Consider the following 14516-nt stretch of genomic DNA (forward strand, 5'->3'; position numbering starts at 1 on the left):
TTAATTTTCCTCTTTGATTCTAGAGTCACATACATGTGTTTTTCCAAATTTCCAAGTAATTATTCCTTAACACCCTTTTATTATTCATATCTAACTTGATTATATTATAATAAGAGGAAATAGCCTATAAAATCTTAATTGTCTAAGTTTTCCATGTGGTAGCAACTTGAGAGGTTTTTCTAACAGCTTATACCAGTGGATATTTATATAATATATGCATATTGTCTATTTGGGAAAGTTAATTTTCTGATTTTCTTCTTTTCTTTCTATGCCTTCTTCCCCCTTTCCTAATTCCTCTTTCATTATTTCTATCTCTCTATGATGTATTTTACTATAAAATTTTATTTTATTATAAAATTTAGTTTATTATGGAATTTATTTTATTATGAAGTCAATCAATGTCATGTTTATGCTGGCTATTTCTTCTTAATAATGTATTATTATTCACCAGTAATGTCACCACTATATATTTATTCTCAAATTTCGGTATATCTAATGTGAATATTCCTGTTTGTGCTCATTTTGTTTTCATGTACCTGTTTTTCTATTACAAAGTATTATTTTCAACCTTTCTTCGCTTAGTCTAATTATTTCATTGTTTAGGAAACAGTATTTAGTTTATTTGTTTCATGTTAACCTAACCTGAGACTGCATTATAGAAGGAGAATTAAATCTGTCCACATTCTATATAATGTTACGTACGAAATTAATAATGATGGTTTTTTATGACTGAAAGGATGTAGATATTTTTCTTTATGATTAGACTTTATTAATTTTACCAGGATATGCTAAGTTTTGTGTTTCATTTGGTTTTGCTTTTTATTTATTTATTTTTTCTTATCAATTCATCCTGAATTGTCTGAACTCTTTCAATCTTCGATTAAGTCTTTTCAACTCAGGGAAACTTTTTTCAGTAATTTTTAACTACTGCACTTCTTTAACTTTTCTTTTATTTTCTCCTGGAATTCTAAATACATTTGGGGTTCTAGATAATTTTTCTTTTCTATCAACATTTTCTTCCCACTTGACAGAAGTGCCTAGGCCTGGCCACCTTTGTACCACTGCGCGGTTGGGGACTGCCCTAAGAAGCAAATGGAATTAGCTCAAAAGCTAATATAAGCACTTACAGGTGGGAGTTGTCAGCTAATCACATTCCTCACATCTAGGCAGCCAGTCCTTCTCTCAGGAAGGGTCTGAGCAGTACATCTCTGTGCCTGTCACTAAATGGAGGGAAAAACATCTTTATCTTTATCCTGGTTGTTTAAAGAAGCTTAAAAGAACATATCAATAATATAATAACATTGTTTAAATATAGGAAGTAAAGAAAAATTAACAAGATTTTGAGATTAAAAGGAGCCAGAAATGCAACTATGCATGATATATACATTGTACGTGAAAGGTCACATTTTTAAAAACCTAAGCTTTCTAACACCTAACTAAAACTAAGAAGTTAGATCATTTTTTAAAATTCATGATATCCTTAGATTAAGACTTTGCAGTTACTTACATGAATCACAACTTTCCTTGGTGCTATGATCAGGCAAAATTTCTTACCCAGCATATTTGTTATGTCAGTAGACTGATTAGGGAAGGAGACCAGACTTTGTAATATCACTGAACCAGTGGTGAGATTGCCATTTTGTTTGTTTTCTTGCCTTTGGCATTACTCAGCCTACATTCAATGATAGCCCCAAGCCCAAAAGTGTGCAGTGAGAAAAATCTCCAAAGGAAGTGCCCATATTCTGGTCCAATAAGAGGGAAAAGGAAACTTCTATTGGTCAGACGCAGTGGGGAGCATTCTATTTTTCTTTCTTTCTTTTTTTCTTTGTTTTCTCTCACCCCAACCACCAGTGACTGCCATGGTGATGGTGGCAACAGTGGAACGGAAGTCACAGTGCTGGTCAGGCAGTGGCCTTAAACTGAAAGGGAGGGAAAGTTTTCTCTCTAACCACAGGAGTTTTAGTCCCAAGAACATGAGCTGAAGTTCCACTGCTTATCTTCTCTTTCTTTATCCTGATAGTTAGCTCTAGATGTGGATGTAGTCACAGGAAGTGTGCAGGAGAGTGGGAAATATGAAGGAGTGAAGCCCAAGGGAAGCAGAAGAGTTAGAACAGTCACAGAGAAGAAGGTGCTCAAGAAAGAAATTCATTAAAATTGTTTATGACTTCCTGGGTTCACTCCCAAGCTGCACTGCATAGGCCTGTCCCTAAACAGAATATCAAACATTTTGAAAACTGAACTACAGAAAAGAAATCACCATCCAAGTCACAGACTGCCCACTGGGTGGCGTATATGGAAGACAGTTCCAGATAGCACTAAAAAAGGCTTTCAAAAGTTACAAAGTTATGATTATACAAGATGATTAGATCCTAGAGATCTACTGTACACCATACTACCTAAAGTTAACAATACTATATTGTACACTTAAAATTTTGCTAAGATGGTAGAACTTATGTAAAGTGTTCTTACACATAAAGTAAAAATAATAAATAAAGAGGGTGGGAGGAAACTTTTGAAGGTGGTGAATATGTTTATGGCATAAATTGTGGTAATAATTTCACAGGTGTATACTTATATCCAAACTTGTATACATTAAATTTGTATAGCTAGTTGTATGTCAATCATATCTCAATAAAGTGGCATTAAAAAAATGAGGCTCATATTGGAATTCAGCCCTCAGAAAAGCCTGAACTCAAAAAGGTGGAATGTCTGTGTAAAACATTCAAACAGATAAAAATCAGCATTATTTTTAGGATTCAAACAAGAACAAGAGACTAAGGATATAATATTCAAAATATTCAAGATGCAATCTGAAGAATCAGGAAAGTCTCAACTTGCAAGATTAAAAAAACTCAACAGACTTCAAATCCAAATAACACACATGTTGTAAATACAGAGAATAACTTAAAAACAGCTCTTATAACCATTCTCCAAGAAATAAGGAAAAAAAATAAAGAAAATAGAAAACCTAAGCAATACAATAATAGGTACAAAGATAAACCAATGGGTGAGTTCAATAGCATAATGGATAAAACTGAGAACTTATAATCAGTAATATAATCAGTGAACTTGAAGGTAGATCAAGCTGAAAAAAATAGAGGAAAAAAAATGAAAAAAATTAACAGAGTCTCAGAAACCAGTGGGAAAATACTAAAAGATTTAATATCTGTAGCATAAGCCTTCTAGGAGGAAAAGAGAACAAGTGTGGAGCAGAAACATGTATTTTAAAAATAAATAAATAACGGTTAAAACCTTCTAACTGTGGTGAAAGACATACACTTACATATTCAAGAAGCTAAGAAAATCCCAAGCAGGTAAAACTCAAAAACATCCATATCCAGCCTCACGATAATCAAACTTAAAAATTAATGACAAAGAAAATGCTTATAGAAGCTATAATTTCTCTATAGTTTCACTTATAGAGAAACAGTGACTTAAATGACTTAGGATTTCTTATTAAAAACCATGAAGGTGAGAATGAAGTGAGGAAAAAAAATTTTAATTTATAATGAGCTGAAAAGAAAGATGGTTGATTCAGAGTTCTATTTCTACTGAAAATATGCTTCAGGAATAAAGGTGAAATAAAGAGAATCTCTGAGGAAAGAAACCTAAGAGAATATATCTCCAGCAGACATGATGGATATGCTCAAAAGGATATTATTTAAACAGAAGAGAATTGTGACTAAAGGGAGCCGGGTAACATGAGGAATTAAATAAGAGCAAAGAAATTATTAATATTTGGGTAAATATGACAGACTATTCTTCCCATCTTAAATTATTTAATATATGTTTGGCAGTCTAAAGAAAAATTATAATATCATCCATACAAATTGGAAGAAGTAAAAATTTCCCTATTTGTAGACCACAGGATTGCCTAACTTAAAAACCCCAAGTTATTTACAGAGAATCACCTAGAACTAATAAGTGAGTCTAGTAAGATCACGAGACACAATGTCAACTCACAAAAATCAATTATAATTCTATATAGTATTCTATATAGATCCTTTTGACAAATGGTATTAGAAAAAAGCATATTCTATAGGCAAAAAAATGTACCTCAAACTAAACCTCATAACTTACACTACAATTAATTCTAAATGAATTATAGAGCTGAATGTAAAATATAAAATTTTTACTTTAAAACTTTAAATGTAAAATACAAACTTTTAGAAAAAAATAAGCAAAAATATTCAGAGGATTGTTAGATGTGACACAAAAAACACAATCCACAGAGAAAAAAATAAAGATCAACTGAACTTTTGCTCTGTGAAAGGTTTTTAAAAGAGCAAAGCACATACTTAAAGAAAATATTTTCAAATCATATTATATCTGACAAAGAACATGTATCCAGAATACAAAAAGAATTCCCAAAGCTCAGTAGTGAAAAACCAACCCAATTCATATATAAGCAAAAACTTGAATAGATACTTCACCAAAGAGAAAAGAAGAATGCCAAATAAGCCCCTGAAAAATGCTCAGCATTGTTGTCCATTAGGGAACTGTACATTAAAATCATGGTGATACACTAAAACATGCCTATTAAAATGACTAAAATAAAAACAATAATGATAAAAAATGGCATTGAAACTGATAATAACAAGTGCTGACAAGGACATAGAGCAACTAGGTATCTCATAGATTTACAGTGTAAATGACAAATGGTGCAGTACCTTGGCAAAACAGTGAGGCAGTTTCTTAGAAACTTAAACATCCACTTATTTTATCACCCAGAAATATTATTTCTGGGTATTTACCCAAGGGATATGAAAACTCATGTTCACACACAAACCTGTACATAAATGATAATTGCAGCTTTATCCATAATAGCCCCAAACTGGAAACAACTCAAATGGCTTTCCTGAGTAAATCAATAAACAAAACTGTAGTATATCCATCCATACAATGGAATACTATTCAGCAATAAAAAAGAAACAAGCTATTGACTAATGCAATAACATGGATGAATCATAAATGCATCTGCTAAATGAAAAAAGCCAGTTTCAATGGCTGTATATCTTAAGATTTGATTTATATGACTTGCTGAAAAAGACACAATGACAGGGGTCAGGAATTATCGGTGGTTGCCCCGGATTAGAAGGGAACATGTGACTACAAATGGACAAAACACCAGGGAGATTTTTTAATGAGGTGCTAAAACTATTATCCTGGAGATTTTTTAATGAGATGCTAAAACTACTACCCTGATTATGGTGGTGGTTACACAAATCTATACATGTGTTAAATCTCATAGAACTGTACACCAAAAAGAAAGTCAATTTTACTGTATGCTTATTTTAAAAATGATAATGGGTTCCATAAAGAGTCTGGAAGAAGACCCTCCTCAACTCAGTGCTACACTGAAGTATCTCTGACTTTGCTCAGTTTCCTGCAAATAATCTGCTCACAACTGTGGTCTGAGCTTTCTATACAAGATCAAAATCCAGTGCATGAGGCTGGTATTAATCCCATTTTATTCACCTCCCACCTTCCACTCATCTCTCCTCCTCTCTTCTTAGTCCATCTGTAAAAGTCCCTCTTTCTTCTTTCAATGCCTCTTTCTTCCTCTCTTTTTTAATTATAAAACTGGGGCTTATTTTTGCATTTTAGAGGAGAACATTTTTAGGGAATGACAGAAGTAATGTGTTAGTCTAAATTTTCTTATTAAGTAGTCCTCATTTGATGGATATCTTATTGACCAGAAGCAGAAACTGGGATTGGAAGCTAATAGGTTCTAGCACTAAATATTTAACTCAAATATTCTCTATGAAAAATTTTTTTGATTTAACTATACCATACTGTGGAACTGATCAGTTTTTTTCAGTACATACTAGGCTTTGTAGTTTCTAATTAAAAGTTAATTAACATTATTTCATTTAAAATTAACAAGTGCTTCTTTTTCACATGTAATTAACATTATTTTCTTTATTGATGTTTTAATTTTTATTGAGTTCCTTCTAGAATGGAAGAAATATGGGTAATGCCTCTGCATTTTTTGTTAAAATTATTATAATATTAAATCTGAGTTTAGTTTAGCAGTAGTTTGTAACTTTCACTCCATCTCAGAATGAGGTCTTTTATAACAACTTGAGTTCTTAAATACACTTTTGCTGTACAGAAATTCTGCCAACTGTTACTACCACAATGTTCATAAAACATAATTATATATGACATTACATGGTTAATGAAACAAACACTTGTTTTTAATTCAAATCAACATCTGGTTTTGCTCTTGCTTTACCACTGAAGAAGCCAAGGTTGACTGACTAAAGAAAGATCAATTAATATATGATGGTTGAATTAGATGTTACCAATCATATATAGTATATCCTCCTCATTCAAAGTACCCAATAACAATACAACTTTCCATTTATATTTGTTAATATCGTTACTCTTAAATTTATGGTTATAATTTTGTCTAAAATGCTTGCTATTTCAAAAATTTTATTAATAATGTTTTTCTGTACTTTCTGTTATGCTAAAGTGTTTGGTAAGTGAAATAGGAAACAGTGGGTGGTGAGATATCATCTTTGCTATTTTAACTATTATTTACATTAAAACTGGTTGTTAAATCTGCTTCAAAGTTTTGCTTTGCCAAAACGTTTTAAAATTGTCTTATCTGACATCAATATGAACTCATTATTAATTTAATACATATACTGGTAGCTGTATACAGAAACAATTATAGATATGGATTTCTACATTGGTCGGTGCATATACATATATTGCTATCTGTGTCCACTGAGAGGGTTTAGAAGTACCCCAGTAGTAATAAGCATGTCAAATACAAAGATGTTGGTTTCTAAATATCATTCGCCAATAACAAGAACCAAAGTTCTTCAGAGAAATGGTTGATTCTAGGACTGGGCTAGGGAAAACACAAGACAATCCTAGAACGTTTTGCAGTATCAAAAAATAAGAAAGACTGAGTAAAAACCAGAAGAATGAGAGTGTGTCAGAGGGAATAGGAGCCAACTGAAAAAGCTTCCAATGACCAAAGGTAGAACAATTTGAACAACAAAATAAATAATGACACTATTGAGTTATAAACCAAAGAATAAAATAAATATCTAAGCTCATGTTGATATAAATAAATGATAAAATAAATTTTAAAACAGAGGAGAAGAGACATATATTCTCTTCAGAAGAATTCCACAAACCAAAGGTAGAAGGAATAAAAATACAATAGAAGATCATTATTAGGTCATTATGCAAAATATCTTGATGAATGCTAAAATTTGTGGATGAAACTTTATGAAGGATCAATATTTTTATAGCCTCAAAGCATCATCATTAATTACTGTGATGGTCTTAACTATGTGAAAATGCCTTGATATTCCTCCCTCCAGGAGGTAGATATTAATTCCTTTCCCTTTAAGTGTGGACTAGACTTAGTGATTTGTGTTAAAAGAATAGAGCATGCAAAGTGAAAAGTCTTACGTTTGCAACAATAAAAACTGGCACACAAGAACAGAATGATTTAAGCCAACGTTACCAGACACAAATCATACTGATGTTATGTATCCTCTGATATGATTTACTTTGAAGGACATTTTACCTCTGTGCTATTCTCCCAAATCCATAACTCCAGGCTTATTTTGAGAAAACATTAGACAGACTTTAATTAAAGGAATTCTACAAAATAGCTTACCAGGATTCTTCATAAGTGTAGAAGTCATTAAAAAAAAAAGGAAAGACTGAGAAATTGTTACAGATTGGAATAGAGATGATGACAAAGTTCAGTGTGTTATCCTGGATTTAATCCTGAATAAAACCCTGACATTAGTAGGAAAACTGTTAAAATTCAAACAAAATCTATTAATTTGTTAACATTGTACCAATATGAAGTTTTTTTGGTTTTCATAAGTTTATTATAGCTATTTAAGATGTTAATATTGGAGAAACAGGGTAAAGTTTATATGAGAACTCTGTACTGTCTTCACAATTCCTCCTTAACTCAAATTATTTCAAAATTAAAAAGGGTAAAATCCAAATGATCAAGTACCAGGAAGCGGCAATCAGATTCAGTAGTAATTAGGAAAATTTAATGAAATTCTGCAAGGCACACACAACAGATTGGCATGAAACTAAAGAGTCTGGAAATAATAAGTATCAGCTAAAGTATGGAGCAAGTTCTCTGAAACACTCCTGTTAAAAAGTGTAAATAAGTACAGCTTTTTTAGAAAATTGTTTGGCTTTATGTGGCAAAGCTGAGGATATGCTTATCTATGGCCTAACAATTTCACTCTGAGGTGGATAGTCTAGGGAAACTCATACCTATGTACACCAGAATAAATGACAAGGATATCCACAGCAGCATTGTTAGTACTAGCCCAAATCTCAAAACAATTGAAATGCCCATTGTTATTAGAATGAATAAACTGTTATATGGCCATACAATGAATTAACAAATATACAACAATTAAATTTATTGAACTCTAGCCATATGTAAATATTTATGTATACCATAAAAACAATACTAAAAGATACAAACACAAGATAAAATATGCAATATGATTACATTTATAAAAAGGTCAAAAATATAATATTATATTGTATCTTTAGCGGGACATATGCATAGGTAGTATCTAAGTCTGTTTGGGCTGCTGTAACAAAAATACCATAGGCTGGTGACTTAAATAACAAACATTTATTTCTCACAGTCCTGGAGGTTGGGAAGTCCACAATTAAGGTGTTGGCGATTTGGTGTCTGGTGAGAGCTCCCATCCTGTTCCATAGACTGCATCTTCTCCCTGAGTTCCTGCTGTGGAGGAAGGGGTGGGGGAGTTTTCTGGGGTCCTTTTAATAAGGGCATTAATCCCATGTATGAAAGCTCTGTCCTCACGAGAGTATCACCTACAAAAAGCCCCACCCCTAGTACCAGCACACTGGGGGTTAGAATCTCAACATAGGAATTTGGGGTGGGAGGGACACAAACATTCAGGTGGTAGAAACATGAGTGAAAATAAAGAAGTAATTACCATCACAGTCATCATGTGTTACTTGTAGGATCCTTTTGGGATACATACTAAATATTTTAAAATATTTTAAAAATACAAAGCTATTTATCATTAAAAAGTTTGCATTAGTAGTTACTCCTGAGCAGTGGTGTACAATGAAACAAGGACACATGAGGGGATTCTGGGCAGATTGCATGTTTCTCCCTAGCCTAGATGGTGGTCACCTGGGCATTGGTTTTCTAGTTACTTGATATGTTGCATAATATAATTTTATGCACTGTCATTATATATATATTATTTTTCATACTTTTTAAAGGAAAATGCATAGGTATATTTGTTTTAAGAAACCCAGAATCCAAACTGAGATTTCAAAATCTATAATACTCCAAAAATAACATTTGTACAATTAATGAATAGGAGAAAATTTGGTTAAGCAGAAGTTAACGAAGTGCCTACTAAAAGTGTCATTTGACTCTAAATTTGAAAATTAGGTATGGAATAGAGTCTCTATGAATGTGAAACACATTTTCCCTATATTTTGTAATGTAGAATCTTAAATTTATATGAAACTAGGAATAGCGGTTTGGCTCACCATCCAGTCTAAATATTCAAAATTGCTGCCAACCTGAGTGATTTAATATAATATATTCAGACTAAGCTGATACACTAAAAAAGTGAACACCAATTATAGGGACACAATAAAATCATAGGGGAGGTAGAAGAAGTAACACAATATTATAAGTTTCACTTTTGCATCACTTCCAATAGTTTATTATTCAGGCAAATCATAATCCCAGAAAGATTATACCCTCTCTGTGGCTAACTACAACAGTCCAAGTAAAATATTTCAGTCCTTCATGGGCTAGGTTATATAGCTGAAAAGAGGGCTAGTCACTAAATAGATCTCTTTAAATCCCTAGGCAGACTTAACTCCTTCACTCACCCATTGTGAAGCTTTTATTTTTATTATTTTTTACAATAGCTGCTGTCATTCCCACTTGCCCAGTTGTTCACTGACTCTACGGTTTAAATAAACCCAGACCATGAAAAGTTATCCTGGATCCTTCTTTTGGTGCTGTAGTAAGATTTTCTCACAGTCTCTTTTTATACTATAGCTTCCATTTCATAGATTTTTTTTTTCTTTCCACTGAACTTTTCTGTCATTACCAATATGTCTTCACAGTTTATACTTTTCCAATTATGTAAGAAAGGGGTGTTAGGACTTCCCAATGTACACACTTGGATCCTAACAGCTCTTTCCTCATCATTTATAGTATCTAAAACAAAGACTGTATGGATCATAGACATTTCTTTCATCACTCCTGGATTTTGATATCACTGATGGATTCATACTAAGTAACTTCTCTCTCCATTGGACATTTGCTTGAATTTGAAGCCTGCTCTATGGGGACATATAGTCACTCCAATTTTCCTTTGAAAAACTGTCTTCTAATACCTCTCTTTCAATACTAGGACATTGTATGTTTCCTCTGCTTTCTTTACAACAACCTTCAAGCACATGAGGATTTTATCTCTTCATAGATTCAGTTCATGGATCCAGAATCCCAAAAATGTAGGCAGATTACTGGACGCCATTTTGTCTGTATTTTTCCATGTTTTGGGTGATTGCAGTTCTAGACCAGTGGTCATATCAGATTGATTTCACCCGAGGGCCAAAAGAACAGTTTTCATGAAGTAGGTGTCCTAGTTGTTGTTTGTCTATTCTAGACATAAGACTGGTCAAGGGACAGACATAGCTGAGTGGAAGTGACAGCCCATAGATGTGTGACTGATATTGAGAAGTTCAGAGACAGTGGCTTTTCTGAAAAAAGTGATTTTTTTCTTATAGTCATGTGAGTAACCATTTGCTACTAAAAACAAAATCTAAAGTTTTTAACAGCTGTCTTAAGATCTATCCTGTATAAATTTTAAATTGCCTTACTTTAAACATAAATTTTTAGTATATTATTCTTTCTAAACTATTAATTGTAAATAGTATTATATTAAAAACTAAATGAAATTTGTAACATAAGTAGAAAAAGTAATATGTGAGGCACAAGACATGAGACTACGTGAAAAAAACATATTTTGGTTGTTAGTTTTCAGTTACCATAAAATTCAATTTTAGATTTGAAACCAAAGTTTTGCACTAAAGAAAAAGTGCTTAGTTTTCACAGCAATAATTTGTTTCTAGATTTTCTGTTTTGCCTCTTCCTCAATCAAAATAAAATTTTTTATGATATTCTGAGAGAGATAAATCAACAGTCCTGCAATATGTTGTAATCTGTGGCTTCTGAGGGAAATTAATAACATCTGTAATTGGAAACTTTGTAGAGACCAAATTTCCAATGAATGGCACCACAAATGCTATTATTGACTCGGAAAATTACTATCTAAATAAAAATGAAAATTCATGTTTCAGGCCATTATTATTTCCTTGCCTCAAGTTAATTTCCTCTACACCACCTTCCCCACTGATGACAGCCACTAGAGTTTTGACTAACCACAGCATATTACTGTTCAGATGCCACAAATAGCACAAAACATACCCATACTGGAAGATAGCTCTGTTCTCATTCCAGGCTGAAAATATTTTTTTCAGAATGATAAACAGGACAGCTAACCCCAGTGGCATTCTGGTACTCACAAATGTATAATATCTTAGTGTAAGTATCTATAGCAGTATTTGTCCTCTGTAACACTTAGACCTTATTTGCATGTCCAGTAAGTATTTTGAAGAGAAGAACATGTTTGTAAAGTAGTAATAATTATGTAAAAATATAGCAATAATATTACAGAAGGAGTCACTTTGAAATCATACTGAGTGTGCTGACAAATCAGAATTTTTAGCTATTAGACCAAGAGCCAGACTAGTCACTGGGCTTTGCAAATTCATGAAGAAACGTGTCATCTTGTTTCTTGGCCTCTTCCCTGGGTAGTTAGTTCTTGGGATTCTATCTTAACTGCAAACATCCACATTTTTCAGATAAAGAACCTAAAAATCTTAGAAATTAAGCAACGTTATTAGAAGTAAACAACTCATAAGAGAACCAAAATCCATGTCTGTTCTACCTGAATTCAAGGTCTGTAATATCTCTAATCATGTGTCCCTGCTCTTCTTTCCTATTCTACAGACAATATCCTACAGACTTATAATCCTCATTTCTTAAAGTTATGAAGATTACATTCATGGTGTCCTGGAGGATGCAGTGAGGTGGTGAAAAGGTGCAGGTATGGAAATCAGGTGGAGGGCATTGTAATGGTTAGGCTAGAGGCAATGAGCGTCTAGAATAGAGAAATGTCATAAATGCAGCAAGAGAGGAAGAGATCTAAGTGACGTCTATACAAAATATATAGGCCATAACAGCTCTTTTAATGAAGAAGGAGGCTGCTTCACTCCATATGCCTTTTAAAGTCCTGAAAAAGAAATAAGAGTTAGGGCAATTAGATTTATCTTCTAGAAACTTGGAAATCATGAGATGAGCCAGTTGCTACCGAGCACTTGAGATAAAAAATATAAAAAGTTCAGACATTTAGAGAGGAACAGAAATGTAGTGACTGAGAGACATTCTGGCCCACGATAAACAGAAATCTGAATTCTTGATGGCTTTCAAATTCCCAGTTGCACTCCATAAGAGGTCTGGATGTATTTTGGTCTGTTTGTGGGTTTCTGTGAGATTACAGCATATACCCATATAAAAACCACTTGCCTGAGCTGGTTCTAGTGAGTCTTTGTTTTTTGTCAAAAGAGAAAGAGAGAGAGAAAGAAAGGAAAGATAGATAGAAAAGGAGAGAGAGAGGAAGGAAGGGAGGGAGGGAGGAGGAAAAACTTTGAGAAATAACATAAATTGTTGAGAAACGTCTGTATTTATGGTGATGAAAGCATAAAAGGGTTAAAGATGTTAAAACAAGAAACCAGTGAGAGAAACTATGGACAAGAGTGTGATATAGGCACAGATTCATAACTCCTCTCCAGAAATCCACTCAGATGATCCCAACTGAATAATGAAATAGGACATCATTTATTCATATGGTATTAACCTTTACAAAATTTGTCTATAGGTCAAGTTCAGTATGAATCAAAATGAAGGAAAGGCTGGTCCCACGTCATAGAGTGATTAAAAATAAATTTATTTTAGCCAGAATAGTTTTGTTTATAGTATATGGATTTATGCTTCACATCCTTTAAACTTGCATTTTATTTTTTTTAATTTTATTAATAAAATTCAAGGTTAAAAATTAGGCTACCTGCTTAAAAATGAAATGAAAATTGTATAAATTAATTATATAAAGCTATGCTAAATACTATGAAAAATCTAGTGTGAATAGCATTCTTATTAAAAATAAATTGCAAAATTGGCTTTATGTTTAGAAGAAAAAATTTAATCACAGTCAGGAAAAAAAACTGAGAAACATTTCCAGATGAAAATGGCTCTAGGCCTGCCTGGTTTTGTCAGGAAGTGCTTTCACACTTTCAAGAAATAAATAATCTAACGGTTATGTACTAGTTTAGAGAGGATAATCTATCTAACATCTATCTATCTATCTACTAAATATAGTATATGTGTATATATGCTAAATACAATATATATATACACACATATGTATAAAACTTTACCTTAATAAAATAAAAAAATATATTGACATACATTTTGAGTTAAAGCTTTCATTGTGTTAAAAAGCAAATTCTATGTTAATGTAGCTATAGACAAAGTCCCCTATAGTCTATCATGTTATTGCTTGTTTTGAAGTAGGAAGTAAGGGTTCTGCAGATAAAAAAATATTTTTTTAAATTTTGTACTATATCATTTTTAATCTGTCTTAACCTGAGTCATATTCATCCAATAATACATGGCTCCAGTGTCAGGTATTCCTAAACCAAAATGTTCTCCAGTCCAGTCATTTTGAAATTCCAATTTAGCTAACATATCCTCCTTTCTTAGAACACTTGGGAACATCTATAGAAAGATTAGGCAAGAGGTCTAAATAGTCATCAGGAAGGCAGGTGGGGAGAAGAGAAGGAAAATAAATCATTGTGCTCTATTGTGTGGCAAGCATTGTGATGGTAACTTTATCTTTAATCCTCATAACCTAACAAAGTAATTATTCTCATTTGACAGATTAGATATACTTCACAAATACTCTCCTATACTTTAGAGCATGCTATCACTCTAAATGTTAACACAGTAGATCCAAATTCAAAGTGAAAATCTCACTTATATTAATGAAAGACATTAGAGGACAGTGGTTACAACCACACTCTAAAACTAGATGGCCTGTGTTCAAATTCAATTCTGAGATTTAATGTTCGTGACCTTGGGCAAATTTTGTAACCTATTGTACTTTAATTACTTCATTTTTAACAAATAAATCCTGTTTCCTAATATATTATAAAGACTCAAATGGTTAATGTATATAAAACACCTAGGAAAATGCTTGATACATAGTGAGAGCTTTGTAGGTTTGCTAGTAATATTTTTGCATAAAATTAAACTTGGTCGGGAAAAATAAGAAGAATTTTCTGTCCAATAAACCAGAACATGTTCACTGTTGTGCATT

This window comes from Aethalodelphis obliquidens, unplaced genomic scaffold (genome assembly GCF_003676395.1).
Source record: "Aethalodelphis obliquidens isolate GAN/ISIS:26980383/991018 unplaced genomic scaffold, ASM367639v1 scaffold8, whole genome shotgun sequence".
In the NCBI taxonomy this organism is placed as follows: Eukaryota; Metazoa; Chordata; class Mammalia; order Artiodactyla; family Delphinidae; genus Aethalodelphis; species Aethalodelphis obliquidens.